Below are 22,417 nucleotides of genomic sequence, written 5' to 3' on the forward strand. Positions count from 1 at the left end.
TCAGCAGGCACTTCAAAGATCAGCTAGACTGGGTGCTAAACGACAAGGTGGTGGCAGGCATTTTCCCTCGATGAGGTCGTCCAACAATAGATTTGTTCGCAGATGACGAAAACTAAAAATGCCGCGCCTTCCCGTCCAGATTCCACTGTCCATGGACAAGGGGGAATGCCCTTTTGATGGATTGGTCAGGGACATTTGCCTACGCCTTTCCTCCCCTGCCTCTGATATCGAAGCTGGTGTCCAAGCTCATCAGATCCAACATGCAGATGATTCTGATAGCTCCAGACTGGCCACGGCAGTGGTGGTACCCGGACCTTCTTCATCTGTCGGTACTTTCACACAGGAGACTACCTTGCAAGCCAGACCTGCTGACCAAGATGGGCGGGAGGATTCTTCATCCCAACCTTCCCTCGCTGACCTTCACAGCATGGCTCCTGAGGTCCTGTAATACGGACATTTGAAACTGCCTCCTGATTGCATGCTCATTTTAAAAGAGGCTAATGTTAATGTCACTGTTAATGTTAAAGGAGCTTATAGAGCGCACTAACACCGATTGGTTTCATGGTGCTGTAGAGAAGACAAGGAGCAGGTTCCGGAGGGCTTTAGTTGTGTGCTTAGTTTTAGTGATATGCTTGCTTATAGAGCCAGGTCTTAAGTGCTCTTCTGAATTTCATGAGGTCTGGGCAGGTCCGGATCTCAAGAGGAAAGGAGTTCCACAGGCTAGGGGCAAGTGTCGCAAATCGACAGCCGCCTGTGCGCTTCCGTCTGAAAGAGTGGGTGTAAAGAAGGGCAAGATGGGCTGAGCGCAAGTTGTGGGAAGGGTTGTGCTTGATTATCAATTTATCAATGAATTTGGGGCTTTTGCAGTGCAACCTGTTTTAAAGGTGCAACGCTGGGCCATGGGAGCCAATGAAGTTTCATGAGTAGTGGGGTGGCAGATTGCCATCTAGGTTGATTCAGGATCATTCTGGCTTCATAATTCTGGACCATCTGTAGTCGCTTCAGTAAATTGAGAGGTATGCCAAGATATATAGAATTGGCGTAGTCCAGGTGAGACAGCACCCTAGCTATCACCACCTGGGTGACGGCCTCCGGAGTAAGGAGGCGGCGTACCTTCCTAATCTTCCTGAGTTGGAAACAGCACTTGGAGACCACCTGGCCCACTTGTGTTTTCAGTGAGAGATCGCCATTTAACGTGACTCCTAGTGTCTTTGCCGATGATGAGGGAATCGGAGATGGCCCCATATATGGCAGCCAGTAGTGCAGGCCCCAGTATTTGACACTGTCCCCTGTGAGTACCAGCTCAGTCTTACCCGGGTTCAATTTCAGGTGGTTTTGGTCCATCCAAGCTTGAATGAACCTCATGGTAGACTGAAAGCTGGTAATAGAGATGTCGGTATTATCAATCGTAAATAGCAGTTGCAAATCGTCTGCGTGATTGAAGACTGTCACTTGTGTATCTCTGAGTAACTGAATTAGGGGAAAGATATAGAGATTGAACAAGTGAGGAGACAGGGAGGAGCCCTGTGGGACACCGCAAGAGATTGTCTGTTTGTGGGCAGCCAGGTGTCCAAGGCGGACTGCCTGAGATCTGTTCTCCAAGAAAGATTTTAACCAACAGACCGCCGTGCCCTGGATACCGGCCTGGATGACACGGTCGATCAGGATGGTATGATCGACCGTGTCAAATGCTGCCGAGAGATCCAGGAGCACCAGGGCCTGAGGGGAGCTGTTGAGTGTATCCAGTACCGTAAGTACCACAGCCTCCGTTGAGTGTGCGGGCCGAAAACCTGCCTGATGGGGCTCAAGGTAGTTTGACTCCTCCAAAAAGTTGGACAAACATTTGGCTGCGTGGGCCTCCATCACCTTTGCTAGAAATGGGAGCAACGATATCGGGCGGTAGTTAGCCTTGCATGTTGGATCAGCCCCAGGTTTCTTCAGCAAAGGTACTACTGTTGCTTCCTTAAAGGCTAATGGCACCTGTCCCGGTGATAAAGAGTCATTCAGAAGGGTATAGGCAATTTCAGGGAAGGCAGAGAAGCAATCTTTTAAAATATGAGGGGGGCAACTGTCTGAAGGGGCACCGGATTTGACTTTCACAAGCAGCTCTTGGAGTTGCTCTGGGGTAATGGGGGGAAGCTGCTAAGTGTGTCGTTATTTTTGCCAGAGGCAGGGAGCGGGATGATGGAAGTGGGGGATTGTGAAATGCTGGCTTTGATATCCGAGATTTTCTCAATTAAATAATCATTAAGTGAGTCACAGAAAGTCTGAGTGGGGGTCAGTTTAGGGCGGACACTGTCTAGATTGGTTAGTTCATCCAGTATAGAGAAGATGTCCTTCGATCTGTTGGTCGAATTAAGGATACGTGAGGAGAAGTGAGCCGCTTTAGCGGAAAGAATGGCCTTCATATATTCCTTCCTGGAAGTTGTGAATCTGGTCTTTAAGTCAGGAGTGTAGCTGCGGCGCCATTGTCTCTCGATTTGGCGCAAGGCCAATTTCTGCGCCTTCAGCTCGGTCGAGAACCATCTCTGGGCGTCTGCCCGCCGTGCCAGTTTTACTTTCTTGTAAGGGGCATGTGCATCACTAGCTGCTTGCAGCCATCCACCATCCAGAAAGGTTGGCTACATGTATATTGATATCAGGATGGGGGGATGGGATGGTATTAGTAAGTGTCTGTAAGAATTCTGACTTGTCTAGTGCATTCCATTTCCTAGCCCACCCTCCGGCCATTGTGGCGGCTATCTTGGTGGTAGAGTAAACAAGATTAAATTTGATTAGGAAGTGGTCGGACCAAAGGCAGGGGAAAATAACCGGGGTCGTGACCAGCGGGGAGTTGGTCCAAACTTTGTCCAGGATATGGCCTTTGCGATGGGTTGGCAGAGAAACCTGCTGGGTAAAATTCAAGTTCGTGAGAAGCTCTGTGAGTGCACTAGAATGTGGGCCTTCCAGAGGGTCGTTGAACCAGTAATTGAAATCACCTACCAAAAGCACCCTTGCGTGGTCCATAGCCAGGTTTGCGATTTGCTCTTTGATTTGAGTAAAGGGAAAGGATGGCATATGATTGGGAGGTCGGTACACGAGCACACATGCGCAGGTTCCATGGGAAAGATCGAGTTTTAACACCAGATTTTCTACATCCGGAAGATTCAGATAAGTGAGAGCGTTTACTTTCAGGTTGGAGTGGATAATTGCCGCGACACCCCCACCAGGTTTGCCCGGCAGGCGATCAGCGTGTATAATATAGTAATCCGATGGGAGTGCTGCTAGTATGTCGGGGGCGCAATCAGGTGTCAGCCAAGTCTCAGTTAGTAGAAGGATATCAGGTCTGTCTGTAGTTAACAGAAGAAAGATATCAAGCTGATGTTTCACTAGGGAACGGGTATTAAGATAAAAGATAGCAAGGGAATGGGAGACAGGCTCAATCTGTATGGTGCGGTTAGATCTCGTAGGATGCGTTGGACCCATAGGTTCCAAAGGGGAGGTGCAGTCTACTAGAATTCCCTGCCGCATAGCCCGATTGCAAGTGTCCCTAGCCAGGCGATCTTGGCCTACCTTGTATTTGATAAGGTCATCGCGAAATTATGCAATCCGACAGGCAGCATGGCAGGCCTCCGGTCGCGGACGGGCGCAGACGGGCTTGCCTTTGGCGCACCTTCGGCACGCCATCGGCGCGGTCTGGCCCAGGGCTTCATATGTACTAATCGACCCTCCACCAGAGCGTCATATGCGTTTAAGTGGAAGAGGTTTTTTCTTTGGTGTGGAGAGCATCACCTCGATCCTACGAAGGGGCAGGAGAATGTCATTCTTCCTTACCTTCTTTATTTAGCAAGATCTGGGTTGAAGTATGCTTCTATCAGGGTGCATTTGTCAGCCATTACGGCGTATAGGAAGTCACCTAGCCAATCCTCATTTTTCCAAATGCAGGTGGTCAAGGACTTCTTACAGGGGTTGAAGAAGGTTTATCCCCCTGTGCGAAACCCTTCTCCTCCATGGGAGTTAAACCTGGTGTTATCTAAGTTGATGGGCCCGCCTCTTGAGCCCATCCACAGAGTCTCCTTGCAGCATCTGTCGTGGAAGGCCGCTTTTCTGGTAGCCATTACATCAGCGCGCAGTGTAAGCGAAATCCAAGCGCTGTGTACGAAAGAGCCTTACACTGTCTCCCACCACAACAGAGTAGTCTTGAGGTCGCATCCGTCTTTCCTCCTGAAGGTTGTGTCTGATTTTCACATTAATCAGTCCATCTCCCTTCCATCTTTTTTCCCAAACCCCATGACCCCGGCTGAGTGGTCGCTGCATAACTTGGACCTCAAAAAAGTGCTTAAATTTTACTTAGAGGGTACCACGGGCATAAGGAAAACGGACCAGTTATTTTTCAATTATGGTGCCATGAGAACAGGCTTCCCAGCAGCTAAGAGATCCATTTCCAGATGGATCGTATCCTGCATTAACTTAGCTTATCAACTGTCGAAAAGACCCTTACTGGTGCCGCCTAAATCGCATTCCACTAGGGGGAAAGCGGCCACAGTGGCTTTCTTACATGATGTCCCCATGTCAGAGATTTGCAAGGCTGCAACCTGGCGATCGGTTCATACCTTTACAAGGCACTACTGCCTAGAATCCGGTTCCAGGGCTGATTCTCAAGTAGGACAGGCCTTGAGGAATCTGTTTGGATAGATATCCATCTGACCAAGCCTAGTTCTTCTAAGCTTCTTGGCTTTATTACTATTTTTCTCCTTTGCCCACAGGGAGATGAGGTGAGGCTCACTACTCTATTCTAATGCTTATGACTATTGATGAGGATCCCCTGGAAGAGTAGGATTAGTTACTTACCTGTAATCCCAGTTCTCTTCCAGGGGTATCCTCATCAAAGGTATAAGCAACCCTCCCGCCTCCCCGGGCAAAGGACTTTTCCTTTTTGGAAGTATTGTTCATTCTTTGTGCCATGGCTTTTTCAGTCTCTTCAAAAAACAACAGAATCAACTGTCACCCCTGAGGCATGAAGGGAAGCTGGGGGTCAGGAGTGCCTTAAAGGCACAGTGTCAGTTTATTTCTATGTTGCTATGAGTTAGCTTTTCTGTCTTTTTAGACTGTGATTTGCAATGCAGCCTGGGAGCTGTATATGCTTTCAGTCCTGTATAGGATTTTCTATTGTTTGCTGTGCATTAAAACAGTTAAAAACATGTTTTATTGGTGTTTTTCCCTTTTCTAATGCATGTTTTATCATGGTATGATGGTAAGTCCTTACAGCATGATTCAGCTCTGATCTGTACAAGGCTGCAGTTGCTTATTTGTATGTATATATGTATACATATAATTATATGTATGTGGGGCACATATATTATTGTGTTTCCGGGGTCCCGCGCAGGAGCGGGAATATTGTAATGCTTATAACTTTGATGAGGATACCCCTGGGAAAGAACTAGGATTACAGGTAAGTAACTAATCCTTCATCTCCCTTCTCTCCCACTGTCTCACACATGGCTCACATTTCTTTCCTTCGCTTCCACTGTCTCACACATTGCTCACCTTGCTTTTCTGTTTGTTCCAAGGTCTCACACACCCACACTCAGTGTTCTTTTTTTCCCACCCTTATCAAAGGCCGGAGCACCATTCCTTTTTTATTCCCGGTTATGTAAATTTACAAATAGCTGACTCGGGCTCAAGGGGGTAAAAAGAGGCTGTTTGTCAGTCATGAGACGGCAACTCTCCTCTACCGCCGTAAAAGCAATTACCTAGAAGCCCCCAAAACACAGCTTTAATAAGCTAATCTTTAAATACAACTTCAAAGAACATTGTCTCAGAGGCAGCAGAAGTATCCACGACTTGTTTCCATGTCAGTGCACTAATGCCTACACGGACACGAGGAAAGGTAGAACACAAGCCGTCTCTCCATGAAACAAAGGTAATCAGAGACATACAATGTGAGAGAAAAGGCAGCTACCTATTCAAATACTATCATATGAACCACTGAGAAGAGAAAATAAGAAATGTTATTTAGATCTCATTAGAAATTATTTCAGTCACAGCATTACCCGTGTTCTATGATACTTTACATTCTTGAATCTTCTAGTAAGTGTAACCTTCCTGGCTTTGCAAAGTGCTAATGAACCACATTTGCTGTAGAGCACCCACGTGATCAAATATGTATCTTAACTGACACATCAGCATTTGACTGACTAGTATATTTGGTCAACCACTAGCCACTCCCAACGGATGCCCCATTAACCGAGGTTGTATTACATGCAAACTTGAGTATTGAAGTGTGCCAAAGACATTACTTTATTATTATTTTAATTTGCTCTACACACATTAGAACAGAATATACAATACCCGCACTCCGTCGGAAGATGGCTTTCTCACTGCCACTGGTTGCCATCACCGCAGAACACACAGAGAGGGAACACCTGTTCAAAAACACTTTTAACTAGTGCTATGTGATGTCCTTGTGGTACGTTAAGGCAGTGCTTGGTGCACACCACCTTTTACCACAATATTATGATAGCAAGTTTGCGAAGTAGGTAATGTGACAAAGTGAGTATTTTTTGTGTGGCATTATGCTGTAGGTGTGAGGTATTCTGTTGTTTTGTTGTGCTGCAATATTGAAATTTGATGAGCTGTCCTTTGGCTATGTTGCATTTTGTTTTTGTTAGGGTCTGTTACGTTTTAATTGTGCTATGCTGTTTTTGGTATGTTATGTTATCCGCATGTTACTGTACTGTGTTCAGTTTTTCACTTGAATTATGCCAACAAAAGATGCAACTTTTCCAATCAAAAGCGTCCCACTGGTGTCCATGTTGCCCCCTACCTGCTCTCTATCCATTGTCCATGTTGCCCTTGACACGTGCCCTCCCTTCATTGTTGGTGTTGCCCTTGCCACCAGCGCTAACTCTGCTGCTCACCATAGCAACAAAAAAAAAGCAGTGGCATTGCCAATAGGTCTCGCCTTTCGGACCTTATAAGTGTTTAACCATGCAACAGTTGATGTTGTTGCACCAAGGATATTGTGCTGGATAAGTAAACACTTATAAGGTCCCAAAGGAGAGACCTATTGGGTATGCCAATGCTTGTTTAACATGTCATAACATCTTCACACTTCCTTTCTAATATTTTTTTGTTTAAATCAGTTTTATTGATTTTATACAGTTTTTTGAAAGGTAACAATTGCATGCAATGCTGCTTCCCACAATAAAAGTCTAGGTTATAATGCATGCAGATCTATTGGCCATCAATCCAATAAACAATGTAGTATCAGCGACACAGTTTGCAACGCATGTGTCGAATGTATCCAACAGTTTCTCCATTTAAAAAGCAGTTACAACATCTGCCTTCAATTCATCATTGCACATTATGTAGAGTTACAGCGAAATACAATAGAGGTTACATGGAACAGCTGTGGTGCTAGTTGGCTCATATGTGCTCATGGAGTACCGCTCCGTATCACCTAGTGGTGTGTGTGGTTCACACTATCTGCTCGCCCACCTCAGTCAGTTGGTTCCTCAGATCCAACCCCCCCCCCCATCTCAGCCCACTGCAGCACATGCAAGAAGGTGTCCCAACAGGCTGTTATGGGGTCTTGACTTAATCCCAACGTTTCTTCGCGTTAGATGGTGATGCTTTCTGCCTTGGCCCATGCTAGCAACGAATGACGCCATGCTTGCGCGTGTGGTGGATCCACTGCTTTCCACCGTTTAGTTAGGAGCCGCTTAGCAACCACTATCCCCAAATCTAGGAACCTAGATACTACGTTAGTGGCAGAAGTCCTCTTAAATTAGTGTAGTAGATATACTGATCATTCAAAAGGCAGTTTGCGGCCTGTGCATGTGTGTAACAGTCTGTGCGCCAGTATACACCTATCCGGGGGCAGCTCAATAACGTGTGTATCAGCTCAGCCCCTGGTTCAGCACATCTCAGGCATGTCGCGTCTGTGCGGTTAAAGTATCAATTGATCATGGCGTGTGTGGGGTAGGCCCTGTGGATAACATACAACTGAATTTGCCTAAACCTTATATTTCTAGGTATGCATACCGGACTCTCCAGTATCCGTGTCCATTCCTTATCTACTAACAGTCGCCCCAGGTCTAGCTTCCACTTGCGACGGAGTGGGTCAAGGCTTAGTGCCGCATGGGTCCCGAGGAATGCGGCGAACCAGCGTATGAGATGCCTTCTACGTCCCATGACATGTAGATACTTTATGGTGAGGGGAAGATGTGGTTCAGTAGTCATGTCCTCCCAACCGGCTGGTAATGTGGTTATCAGTGAGCGATGTGTAACGAATTGTCCCGGTGGGAACCCCTCATTGTCTACCAGAGACGTATACGGTATGAGCGTTCCATCGCGGTATAGATCCCCCAGTGTCTGGAGACCTCCCTCTAGCCACCCTGTGATTGATTGTGTCGTGAGCACCGTAGGTCCGCTAGGAGACTCCTCCAGCGGTATTGCCGACGCATAGGTGACGCATCTGGTGATGTACAGACATCTGCTGTAGCATTTGTGGGCCACCGCAAGTAGTAATGGCATTGGCGTTTTAGGCCTAGTAGCTGTGTGAAAAAGCCTGACTATTTGTTCCAACGAGTGCGGCGGATGTGTGGTTGCCGGGTCTGCACGATTCCTGTCTGCAAGCCAGCGGGCTATCCACTGCAGTTGAGCAGCCAAATAGCACACTTCCTTTCTATTATGATTATATTGCATTCCAACCTAGAATTTGTTCCTGCGTGTCTGTCTATGATAAATACATTTGATAAAATAAGAGATGTATTTTACTAAGTGCAGAGATAGTATCTTTGCCAATAGACAAAATCCCCACTTTATTTGCTCTTTCTAATGAAGAATTGCAGACCATAGGCTGTATCTAAAATTGTAACTAAGCTAATAAACGTAACAATACAAGTTGTATCAGTGTGATTTTTGACTGCCTCAGCATTTTGATGTATTCCTTTTCAGAGTTAGGTTCTTTGCCATCACCTTCAGCTTTTGTCTGTCATCTGAGTAAAGACTGTTTATATGTTATCTTCGGGCTCAGAGTGACTGTCGAGGTGACAAATACACCCTAATCAGGGCCTATGAGCTACGAGGACTTGTGTAACCTGGTGTGAGACACCCAGATTTTCTTGGGCTTTTCTAGGGGAGTCCAGGACAAGATGGAGCTCAAGTATGTTTCTTGGGTAGTATCTACTGGGGCCCATCAACTAACCCAAAGTGCCCCTCCATTCCTCAATCAATCATGTATTTGTAAAGCGCACTAATCATCCTTGAGAGTCTCAAGGCGCTGAGCGGGGGTGGGGGTGCAGCTACTGCTCGAACAGCCATCTCTTGAGGAGTCTTTTGAAGGTCAGCAGGTCCTGGGTCTGTCGCAGCTGTGTGGGGAGGGTGTTTCATAGGGCAGAGTTCCACACATTCATAGGGAAAACCTATGTTACATGTGTGTTCCTCTTTAGTTACAGCTAAATGAGCTATGTGGTTGTCTGGGCACACACCAAGGACATGGGCTCCATCCAGTAAGACAAGGTACCAGCTTCTCTGGAGAAAAATGTTCTAATTATGCTAGCTTGGAACTTCTGGAGGAACCCATGCAGGTCTGTGGTGCAGCCACTTATATGACCAACTGAATCCATATTGTCTTAAGAGGTCCCCCAGACATATCTTGTATGACAAGTCCTCTGATGACCCTGGTTAGAGCACCAGAAAGCATTACCAATGCATAGTTCTGGACCTAGACTCCAGCCACTGATGGAAAACTCTCTCAGCATCCAGCGTAGAGTTCCTAATGCGCACTGGGTGTTTCCAGGCTTACTCCAGAAGCACTATTGATAGAGGTTCCTTTGTCTATGGTGCAGTCCACAGGCTTGAACTCCAGTCAGTTACCCAGTCCTAGACAGGAGGGGTGAGTGTGTGGACCTAGTGGTTCAGAGGGAAGTGGACTAAAGATAGAGTGGTGCGAGAGGTGGAGGGTAAAAGTGGGAGAAACACTGGTGTAAAGTGGTGTGAGGGTTGAAGGAGAGAATGGGATATGGTATGATGGAGAGAGTCACATATGTAGGGAAGATTAAGGAGTAAAGTGTGAAGGTCAGTTGCTTCAGGTATGGATAGGTGTGAGGTAAAGGTGGAGAATGACAATAAGAACGGTGGGCAGAGTTTGGTGAAGAATGGAGGGGACAGCAGGTGAGGATTGGAGAGGAGATTAAAGTGTGATGTAGAAGAGAACAAGGGTTGAGGTGTGGAAAAGACAATTTGGTGAGATGGAGTAGAGAGTAAGGATTGATACAGATATGATAGTGTTGTATAGCATTTTAGGACTCTAGTGTAATTTTCCAGATTCATGCCCTTATATAGGTATAAATCACCATATCCTTATATAGGCATAGAAATCATAACCATATTTAGACATAGCTCATGCAGTCCAAGTACGGCATGGCTACTTCTAGTTCCGAAAATCCACAACGATTTCTTGGAAAACTCGGCTTCAGCAGCTAAGGACTTCCCCTTGCTTGAATACTGATTTATCCAAGAACTCATGGAGTTTTCAAAGAACTGAGACTCTTTGATGACGTTATGTCCACCTTTACGTCAAATAGGGCACCTTCAAAGTCTAAATATGCCCACACTTGCCTTAGCCAACACACGGTGGTTTGGAGCAGTTTGACTATCTACTTGCCTGACGCATCCTGCTACAGCAAGTGACGAAGGAAGCCAACCCTCCAGCAGACGCACTGAGAGAGACACTGTCTTTTCTCTTGCCGAGAAATCCAGCTCCAGTGGTTCCAAGCTACCCTTGCAGGTTGTTGGGAAATAGAGTCCTGAGGCTGACCTTCTTCATTCTAAACCAAGGTACGGAGCTGATTAGACCCTAAGAGAAATCTTGGATAGATTCTTGGCAAAGAATACTAAATTTATGCTACACATCACTTACTTCCTCCCTCGTACTAGACTTAGGTTAGGTACATCGGGGTAGGCATATTTTAGAAGCACCAGTTGAGTACTTTTTTAGCCTTTGTTATTTATTTATGTATTTATCTGTGGTCTAGGAACCATACAATGCTCTTACAGTATTATTTTATTCTACTCTTCTTACTGTACGCATTTTACTTTACAACCAGTATTACAATTGTAGCAGTTAATTCCTTCTACTTGAGAAAGAAGACTGTTCAATAAATACCTTTTATTGAAAACGCCCATCTATCTACTTCTCTGCAACTCTGGTGAAACGAAGCATGCACGAATGACTGAGTAAAATATCTATCTATTGTTTCCACGACTCTGAAGATCAGTTTTATCTTGGGGAAACAAAGTTGTCATGTTTATGCGGTTGTCAGAAACTAAATCCCTTCTTGTGAATTCGAGAAAGTTTCTAGTGGCCTCTGAGCTAGCTGGAACTCACAATTAAGTCTAATATATTTGATAGAGACCTAGTAGACATAAGTCCTACGTCACATCTATAGGATATATTATTCCAATGCGCAGAGCCTATTGGGAATATAGGAACTACACTACATGGCACCCAACGTTTTGTAAGGCACTAAATTAACGCTAGATACTAAAGTAACTCAGTCGTGCTTTTCACAGGTATAGGTGTGGAGTGAAGTGTGGGGAAGGTGAGCGAGTGAGTTGAGAAGGATTCATAGGTTGTTTCAAGTATCAGGAATACAAGTAAGAATTGGCTAAAATTGTTTGGGGTCTAATTCAAAATGTCTGTTTTGTTACAGCAACAATTCCTGAAGAACTAGGTAAGGTAATTTATAAAATAATAATATATGTTTTTATTTAACTTTTTTTCCATTGTTTTTTTTTATTTCACAAACTAAGTTTTTTCTTCTTACTTTCAGAGTGGAGATACATAAAAACCTATGTAGGTGAGTAAACCTAATTAGATTAATATTACCAACATCTACACCCCCTTTGTAGGCTTCATGGAAGTTCTTGAGACAATAAATGTGGCTCTTACTGAGACACTTGGGGGATTATGATCACTGGGGTCATGCTGACCCACAGGACTGGCTGTGATACCCTGGGGTCAAACTGAAACACAGGCAGAAGCTCAGACATCCTGGGGTCCTATTGAACAGGCAGAGTCTGTAGATTCTTTACAGAGATTATAACGACAACAATATGGGCATAACAAAATACTGGGTTAACTTGCATAGGATCCGAAGGACCTGGGTACAGTGCGATACAGAAAACAATGGTCTTAACGGAGGCAATGATAGAACATATTATTTCAACTATCCTGAATCCAAATTCAGTGAAAACAAAATAACAAGGAGAGAACATATGAGTATAAAAACATCCTCTCAAAAGAGGTAGTACTATTCAAAAATATGAAGTTCAATTTATATTGATGCAAAGCGTCCACTATTTACATACAATGGTCACTGTAGGAACCATTGCAATGTGCTCAAGCGGAAGTGCTCGTGCATAAAAAGTAGAAAACTAAGGGAAAGACCCATAACATTTACAAACTTCTTTTAACAGTGCCTGTTTATATATTTTGAATGTATGAAATGTTTTACAAACACTCAAGAGGTCATTGGGTTCAATCAACTCTGTAGTGAAATGAAACAATCCAGGCAGTTCAAAACATGCCGACTCTTCGACCTGGTGTTGGGGGGGGGAGGAAGAGCATCCCTTTGGATGCTCAATAGATGGTCTTCTTCAGGACAGGGTAAACAAATAAGACAGGAGGAGAGGAACACAAAGAATGACACATATAAAGGAGAATGTCTAAAAGGTATCTTCCCGCTAAGGAAACCTCGTTTCCTGATTCACAGGAGGTGAAATATGCTAAAATGTCCAAGAAACTAAAATTAGGCTGCTGTAATGGAGTGATATATTGTTGTAGAGAAGAGTTCTGGATTTGATTTGCTCAAAGAAATTGTTCTTGACGGACTCCACCTCTTTCCGGCCCGCCTGGCCTTGGATCGCTTGTCTGCAAACGAGTTTGCAACGATAATTCGTAACTCTGAAGATTATTTTTGATTTACACTTTTCGGAGCTCACAACCCACTGACTCACCAGTTTAGTACAGATTAATTCAGTGTCTGTGAGTGGACCTAGTTTTTCATTTCTGGGCCATTTTTTGCATATTTTATCTCCTATGAGGGGTTGGAGTCGGCGGCGGGCCTGGCCATAAATGCATGCCGCGGCGGGCAATTTCGAACTGTGTCTTTGCCGCGTGGACCGCTGCTGCAGCGCTCTGGTTTTTAAACTCTTTTTAAAAATTTAGAAATTGATTCGCTGATCTGTTGTGCTTTTAACTTAATTAACTGAAATTGATCTCACCTCACTTGCGGGCAGACCCCTGTCACTCTGCTCGGCACCACCCCTCGACCTTAGCCAATCTTGCGGGAGGGGGAGGAGTCAGAGGCTGGGCCTGGCCATAAATGCACGGCGCAGCACAGGAGCACAGCGGGCACGCCGGTGGCGCGCCAAAGGCAAGCCCTATCGGAATTACTCTCCAACCTTAACTTCACACAGTATATCTCCTAGCCTACCCATATCAAAGGGCACAAATTGGATCAGATCTAGTCGACCAACTTAACCCTGTCGGTACCCACAATCTTACCATGCATATGGTCAGACCATCATTTAAAAATATTCACGGCAACGATCCCCTTTAACATCAAGACCCCCATGGCCGAGGGTGGCATGATAAGGAACTGGAGGACTCCCAATAAACATGATTTCTTAGGCACTTTGGCCAGCTCATTGCCCGCTCCCAACACCGATATTAACTCCACGGAAGAGAATATCTCTACCTGGCTACTTGCAGCATGTAATACACACGCCCCGCTTACTAAACTCAATTGTGTGTGACAAGTCGACGCTCAGAAATGGTTCTCTGAGGAGCTAAAAAAAGCTAAAGCTAGCTCTCCATCAAAAAGAACGGAGATGGGGGAGGAGCCTAGCCTGCAGCCACGATGGCCGCCTGATCCCTCGGCTCCGCCGACCTTCTCGCTTCCCTCCCGCCCCGTGTCCTGTCGAGGCATGGATCCTGATTCTAAGTTCTGATTTCGGGTGCGGGAGGGGGCCCCGACTCCGATGGTGTGTTTCTTTCGCTGCTCCATGCGGTGACGGCGGTGGGACGCCCTCGCCTCCTCCTGGCGCTGCCCGGCGTGGACGGGTCTTTGTTCTCCGGGTGCGGCCGCCATTACACACACTACAGCGGCTGCTGTGGTCGGCACTGGACTGGCCCGGCCGGCGGAATGCCGCGGCTGCATCCCGTGTGTCTCCTTTCACCGCTCGGCTTCTCAATCCGCAGGGGATACACTGACGGCGATTGCTACATTGTTTCACCGCCCGTCCTCCTGAATGTCTCTGAGTGCCTTTGATCTCGCTCCGCGACGCAGGGGGAGCCGTCTTGAGGACGGAGTCATCGGAGCCCCTTTTTCATGATCCTTGGCTATAATTGCTGACATGGCTGCTCCGACGGCCGCACTTACGCCTGTCTGGTACAACTTGGGCGGTGTTCCCTTTGTACCCCTGGACCGAAGGTGTTCTACGGTGTGCGGTACACAGCTTGGTGATGGTGAAATAGATGGCAGACCAAGCTTCTAAGCCCCGCGTGCGAGGCTCCGTTGCATCCCTTCCTCCTGTGGCGCCAGTGCGACTTCTGGATATTCTGATGGCCCTGGAGGATTTTCACACTGCCATGTGTACAACTGCCTGTGACCTAGAGCGCAGTTTGGATTCGACTCTCACTGTTATGTCCTTGCCTGCCCACGCACATTTGCGACCGTGTGGCGCTGAGTCTCATCCTGTGCCCGACTATGGTGGACTGCCTGCTTTGGTGTGCCCGGAGAGACTAGTGATCTGCGCTCTCGATACCCCCCCAGTGCTGTCCGCGACGGGGAGACATCGGTCGGAGGTATGGGTGCTTGCTCAGTGTGTGGGGTCTCGTCCACGGACGCCATCTTTGGATACTCCAGTTTTGATGACTACTGGCGCTTTCTACGCTCTTCTGCGGCTGCTGCTGCCGTCTGGGCTGGGCAGGTTGTTCTTGGGTGATGTCTTCATTTCTATCGCTGCTGCGCTCCTGACAGTGAATTGGACAGATTTTCTGAGACGATATCCTGATTTCCTGGGGTTACACGGTTTACTTGTTCCATTCAAGATGGCTGCGGTGCTACTGGACCACGTCGACATTCTTGACCGCCGGGGACAAGGTTGATCTTTCCCTCTCAATCACCGTGATGCCGTATACTGTTGAGACTGGAGATGATGGACGGTACTATGAAGCGGGACTTTGTCATTACGCCGGGCGGGGAAGGGGGTGGGGTGGGGGTGTCTCCTCCTATGTTCTGACTATTGTTACTCGTGCCGCTGGGTTGCTGATGGTTGTCGGGGATGTTCGAAGTTTATCCTGTATCGATGATGGGGTCAGGGGTTGGGCGGCCTGAGTAGTGCTCTTCGAGAGCGGGTCTGTTTCTCTCCTCCTCCACTCTTTCTTTCTTTCTTTTATATATTTCTTCTTCTATATTTCGGGTGACTCTGGGCGACAGGCACGCTGTTTAGTGGGGTAGGCCATAGCCATTACAGTGATGTAGGGTGGGGAGGGTATTTTGTTATTTTAGTTTGTTTTATTCTATGGTCCCTTTTTGCTTTCTTTCCAGGGGGTGGGCTATGTCCTTTGTTTTTATCTCCTTCATTTCGTAAGCGTCGGCACTTTCTCCTGTTTCGGGGCTGGAGGGCTGTCTATTTGGCGTCCCATTCAATTGTTTGCTATGATTTGTCTTTTATATTTGAACCCTTTTAGGGGCATAGCCTGTGTTTGGGTCTCGCAATACGGTGATTATCCTGCTGCGTGGGGGGCTGTATCCCTCCCGTCCCCCCCCCTCTTTTTCTGTATATGTTGCATGACGCTCTGGTAGATATGGCCGTTGCCTCCTCTATATATTATAAAATGAAACCTTTCTTATCCTGGCGCTTCCTATGTAGCGATGTTATTCCACGTTTATCCTGTATTCTTTCTTTTACCGTACACATTGATGTTGCTCCTCTTTGACTCTCCTGATTTTGCGGCCGGCCCGTGTGGTTGTAGGCCTGCGCTTGTACTGATATTGTTTCTCAATAAAGGTTTAAAAAAAAAAAAAAAAGAACGGAGATGAAAAGTAAGTTATTCCCTTTTCAGAAAAAACTCTGTATTCTAAGGCTCGTAAAGAGTATAGAAATGCCATAACAGCAGCCAAGACCGCCCACTTCTCTGCTAGAATTCTGAGCTCTCACAACAGGTCAAAGGAAATATTCATGATAGTCAATGGTCTTTGTAATGCTGAGAGACTTCTCCCCAAACATACCCCTACTCAAGATTTATGCAACTCCTTGAATGACTATTTCATGGATAGAATTTCCAGCATTAAAGCCAGCATCTCCACTTCCAGACACATGGAGCCTCCCAACAGTATGATAATCAATACAGTCACCATGGACCACTTTCCTGCCATATGCTCACAGACCTTATTAGACTTACTGGCCGAGTCAAATCTGGCTCCCCTAGAGACTGCTGCCCACCCTTACATTCGAAAGGACATCTTCTCTGCCCTACCACATACCGTATTGCCCTTCTTAAATGAGTCTCATGCGCAGGGCAGGGTCCCGAATGCATTCAAGAATGCAATAGTGGTCTCTCTCCTAAGGAAATTAGGAGCCGACGGCAGAAGAGGTACACTTTACACCTACACACGCTCATGTAGACATAGGTCAATGTTGACATGCTCCTTCCACTGTAATAGAGTAATTTTATACGATTTGTTGACTGGCATATGTATGGCAATTATGATTGCATTGGACTGTCCACTCCCTTTGCTTGTGCCTGTTCTTTCTCTAAAAAGCTTGCAAACAAATGACTAGGTATACAGGCTGTGGTCATCAAATAAAGGAGGGAAACAAGCGAGGTTTGTGGGTCAATTTCTGGATAGGGTCTATTGATCTTATGCTTAGATTTAGCATTCCTTTTACTGAGTTTCACGGTTTATTGAATAACGCAAATAACCCTTATTAACGAGATGTATCGTATGTGATGCGTGGATCAACCAAACCAATAGACTGCAGCTGGTAGCACTCAAATGTTTTCATCCACAAACCTAATTTGACGCAATTTCCTGCTGTTTCAAATGCCAAAATCTTGTACTGTAAGAACAATGCATATAACACAACATTTGATGGCAACTGTGTAAACTATTTACCACGAATTTACCATAAAATTCAATGAACAGATTCAATATCAATTGAACTTCACGTTTTTGATTCAGGATAGTTGAATTGATTTGTTCTAGCCTTGCTGTATTTGATAAAATGGAGTCATCCTGAGGCTTGGCTAAGTTTAGGATAATGAGAGATCATAATTTTACAAGGAGGGACTAAGACAAGGGGGTCATATCAGGTGAAGGAATGGGCTATACCCATGGCCATACAAAACTATGGGAAAGATTTTGATACCCTGCATCATACTGAATAGCAGCTTGGGCATAAGAACATTGGGTTATACTAAGAACAGGGAGGGTCTCAGATAAACCCGGGTTGCGTCTCAGTGACTTTACTCACCTATGGTTATAAAGCATCATGCTTGAAGGTATTGATTTTCCTTTTTTTCTAATATAATTGAGTTTATACAAAATTAAAAATCTGAATTATAGTCTTCCAGTCGATGTATATATGATATAATGGGCACTGATATTTTAAAATCTGGTAAAATTTCTATTTCATTTCATATTGAACTTTATTGTTGCATTCTATCCATATCTCATTTAACAAACATAGCATTTTTCCATTCTTTCCATGGTTCTAAAACTTCTGTCATGCAGCACAATATGTTAAAGGTTTCATGACTGTAACCCATGCAACTGACATCAAGGCTGGGACAACAGTGTATAAAAAAATGGTCATCTGGTGTATTTTGAGAGGAGCCCTTTTACGTGGCAAGAATTGGCTATCCTTCAACAGTTGACTTGTTGGCAGTTGAATGATCAGGGATTCTGTCAAGAACATTTCTTCAAAAACTTTTTTCAGATATCTACCTCCTTCAGCCATGTTTGATTGGATGTCTGACAATTCCAGGTACTCAGACTGAACTAGAGAGGCACAACTTTTACTTTGGGGTTTCTAGTACTCGCTGTTATCCAAGGCTAATGGTCTTATCTGAAAACCTGAGCATCGACCTCCACCATTTCCCCATGTGACACCTCAGTGATGCAACAAACTGTCTGGTGTTCCTTCTATTGTATGCATGGCAACAATCTATTCTAGTACATTACTGAATTCATCTGCATATAATTTCTAATTCTGAACTTCATCCTCTCTCTTGTTCTCAAAGTCCAAATCAGGTTTCACTTTAGTATTGACAAGTATATCTTCATATTTCCCACTTGGATCTCTTGGCTGGCTTTGTACAGCATATTTATTCTCAACTCCTGTAGGTTTTCTTATTGTATGGGAAATTTCATGCATCACAGACTGAATCTTGGTGTTCATATATTTTGTAATGTGATCACTTCTAAATGTCTTGGAGGTTTCCCAAACTGCAGTGAGTGATGCAAGGTGTCTGTTGTAGTTTTAATGCCAACACAGATACATTTTTCGGAGTATAGATTGCTATTTAGGGCATAATGAAACATCTGTTTTTTGCACAGATAGTTAGGCCGTTTTCCCCTCACACAATAGAAATCAGGTAATGATCAAGACATACTACTCTGAGTTTGTGGCTGGGAGTTATAAATGGAAGGTGTGGCCATATCCTCTGTTGCGCATGTGTGGTTTGAACAGTTAGTATATATGTACAGTTCAAAGTATTCAAAGCACCACATATTCTTCACACCTAGGTACCCCACAATGTAGGTGAGTGTGTCTGCTTTAATAGCCTACTTCATCAATGTATTAGTGCCAACCAGTGTAGGGTCCATCTTGTGGTTAAAATTAGGGCTGGGTGTAGTTCGCGAAGTAGCGCTATGCGAAGCTACGCAAAGTGCACTTTGCACTACGCGAGTTACGCGTAACACTACGCGAACTGCGTAGTAGCCTGTTCGCACTGTGCAAGATGCTGTTTTTAATGATTGCACAGTGCGGACAAGCATCCGGCACTGTGCAATCATTGAAAACGGCATCTTGCACAGTGCAAGCTGTAGTTTTCTGCCGCTCACTCGAGCGAAACTTTCTCAACGTGGACTGGTAGTTTATCATCGCGAGCGGTCGCGAGCATACGCGACCACTCGCAGTGAGAAACCTGACCTCCCCGTGTTGGGAATCTCGGCAGGAGGTTTATTTTCCACGCTCGCGATCGGCAACTTGATGTTGCTGTTCGCAAACGAAGAAAAAGTCTCACTGGGATGTCTTTTGCTTGCTCGCGGTCGCCAATTTGGCTTTGAGGACCGCCAGCAAGCAAAAAATGACCGCGGCACTAAGCTACGCTATGCGTGTTTTCACTGTGCTACGTGCAATTCGCGAAGTAGCGAAAACTTCGCAAACTGCGCGAGCGTAGTGTAGTGCTTTGCCCAGGGTTAGTTAAAATCACTGCAGAACAAGAGCAGAGTTTAAAGGCACAGAAGCTTTGGCATCAGGTGTTGAAATTCTGCTGATATTGAAATACCAAACAAACTTTAGTGGTTCCTCTTTCTGCTTCACTCCTAAATATCATCAGGTTTGAGACTATATGGAAGGCCGCTTAAGTAAAAGGGCCTCAAAATAATAACTATTTCAGTGCTTTTTCATGAATTAAGATGGTGGATTGGCTTCCTCCCTAACTTAACACACATTTTAGAGAAGTGTAGGTGGTAAAATACACCACTAAGAGTATATTAATACAGTCCCCTATAGTAAAGCGTATTATCAATAATCACAATGTGCAAGGCTTTTTTAAATTGCAGAATGATGTTTAATTCAAGATCCAGCATTAATTTACTGACTGAGCAATTTGTAGAAGTTGAAGAAAATAGCTGGCATATGTTACACCCAGCACGCAATGTAGCCAAGGTATTTTGAAGGTTAAAAGCAAAAAAGATACATTTATGTATGACTGATATAATGCAAAACATACAGTATGGTCCCAGTGTACAAATCATGTTTACCTCCTAATGGAACACTATGGCTCGATGACGATGTCATTAGGAAAGGCTCCTAACGGCATCAGGACTCTCTGAATCGGCTTCGGAACCTATGTTTCCGACCAATTCGGATGAGTTTCCTAACAAGCGATTACAATGTAAGTAAACCGTTCGGGCTGTCCGACTCGCTTACGTCGTTTGGAGACGCAACGTCATTCATAGCCGATTTGGACAGCCCATTAGACTTCTTCCCTGATGAGCGATTTCGATGCCTGATGCCGACAGCCGACTGGAGTCAGAGTGTCTGACACAAAACGACTGTCGGAGTCGGACTTTGGGAGCCTGTAGCAGGCCCCCCTTCACCCGGAGTCCTCCGTATGGGGCCCGTGGAGGTACCCAATGGACCCCCCTATCCAACTGTGCACAGTGTGGCAGGCAACATGGCGTGCACCGCCACAGAGTGCAAGGTTATCCCCAACAACCCCCTTTTTCCAATGGAAGTCTGTTTTGAACTCAATAGGACTCTGACTGACCCTTGTCCAGAATTGTCCTGACTCATTGAAATCTGTCAGTCGAAGTCCTCGAATCAGAGTCGCTCGGATTCAGTTTCAGGCAATGCACCCTGATCCATCGTTTGGAAGGCTCGCGGTCGAGTCAGTTCGAAACTATTCCAGATCCAAGTCCTCCAGTAGCCTTTCCCAATGACATCGTAATCGGGCCCTGTGTATTAAAAACTATACAAATTATCTAAACCTATGGACAAGTGAGAAATGTTCCTTCTGATTCTTCTGGCAATACTGCATGTTGAGGCATGACAGTGAGAAGAAATATCACAATGCACAAATTAGCACTAACTAGTAACCTGTTTATTGAATTCAAGGCACTTTATTTCACAGTGCGCAGCGAAGTACCTCAGTTTGGGTTTATGATTAGAATAAGTATATGTCAGTCTTGCATGAAGTGAAGATCAAGATCTGTTGTAATAGTTGATCTAACAGTCAAGGAAGCATTGCAGCGAGTGGGAGGTGAAACGCCTCTGGCAAACCACTGTGAGATAGATGTATTGTCCTGAGTTATCAGTTTGCTGACTTAATTATCAGTTTTGTGTGGTCTGGAACAAACCTGATGCTGTCTGTTTGGCATCCTGTTGGTGTCTAGGATGTTTCCATGTGTCACTGACAGTCACTTTTTATTCTTTACAGACTACTTCTAAGCTTAGACAACACTAAGCACACAACAGAAGTACATCATTATATCCATAGACAACCAGACGGTACTCTAGCTACAGTCAAAATTTGGTTAGTCTATATACATCTATCAGAAACCATGATGGACTGTCTGCCATACAATACAAGGCACTGTGATGAGGACCTTGTATGCTAATCTTTTCATGGGCAAAGTGGAAAGGAGCTGGCACTGGGATGAAGAATATGCCATAATGTCATACACTAGGATTGCTGAGGTCGATATAACAAAGATATTCTTCTAATCTGACCAGCAGCCTGCAGATGGTAGAGAACCTCTGTGGCACCACTGGGTCATATGTCTGGCTGTACATTCTTGTCTGAGGCAGGAGCCTTTACAGTATGTGGTCCAACTCAAGTGTGGTGACACTGTTTCCTTTCCAGGCAGCTGCTGAAATGATGGATTACCTCATACTTTGGGGCTGCCACCACAGGAGGTGGACTGATGTCCGCATTTCTCTCAGAATTTAGGAAACAGCATACTACCTGTTGACTTCCATGGTGGTGTGGCAGAAGTATGGTCGTCAATGGTGGGTTAGTTTGCCAACACATGACTCCATTACAGTTTACACCAACAAAACAGAGACCACTACATTCACCCTTGCCATGACCCTAGGAAGTACATGAAAGGTACCAAGAAAGTCCCTGACATGAATATAGACACTACACAGACCAGCGGGCAGGTTCTTAATGAAAGATTGTGAGTCCATGGAGGGATCACACCATAATAAGCCTTTCACACAAGCAAGATGCAGGGCTAGTCCAAGGGCAGACTATGAACACAATGTCATCCCAATAGCAGGGCAAAGAAAGGTACAGCTTCTCATATGTACAGTGGAAAACAGAAGAAGGCGTTCTTGTTGTTCACAGTGGAGTAACACAGGCCCTCACAGCCCCCGTGGTTCGGGAGTGGGGGGCCTCGTGTTGCAGGGGGCACCCTTAGCACAGTACTCTTGTCCGCGAGCTCCTGATAAAATCCAGAGTGGGGGCCCCTCCATGCACTTTGCAGGGGGGCCCCCTCAAATCTCATTACGCCACTGGTGGTCCAAGGAAGATCCTAACATCTACCTTCTGTTTTGCATAAGGAAGTGGCGTCAACATTTGTAGGAAAGGGTATCTATGTGGTAGGAAAATATTATGCGACAAATT

General features: G+C 45.4%; 1 pseudogene across 1 annotated transcript in view; it reads left to right on the forward strand.

The window, feature by feature from the left end:
* Positions 1-22,417, forward strand: part of LOC144756200 (E3 ubiquitin-protein ligase TRIM39-like) — a 486,436-nt pseudogene that overhangs the window by 419,156 nt on the left and 44,863 nt on the right. Inside the window, exons 6-7 of the transcript XR_013595098.1 lie at positions 11,700-11,720; positions 11,820-11,846. The product of XR_013595098.1 is annotated as an E3 ubiquitin-protein ligase TRIM39-like (transcript). The remainder of the gene's footprint in view (positions 1-11,699; positions 11,721-11,819; positions 11,847-22,417) is intronic.

This window comes from Lissotriton helveticus, chromosome 5_1, assembly GCF_964261635.1.
Source record: "Lissotriton helveticus chromosome 5_1, aLisHel1.1, whole genome shotgun sequence".
Lineage (NCBI taxonomy): Eukaryota > Metazoa > Chordata > Amphibia > Caudata > Salamandridae > Lissotriton > Lissotriton helveticus.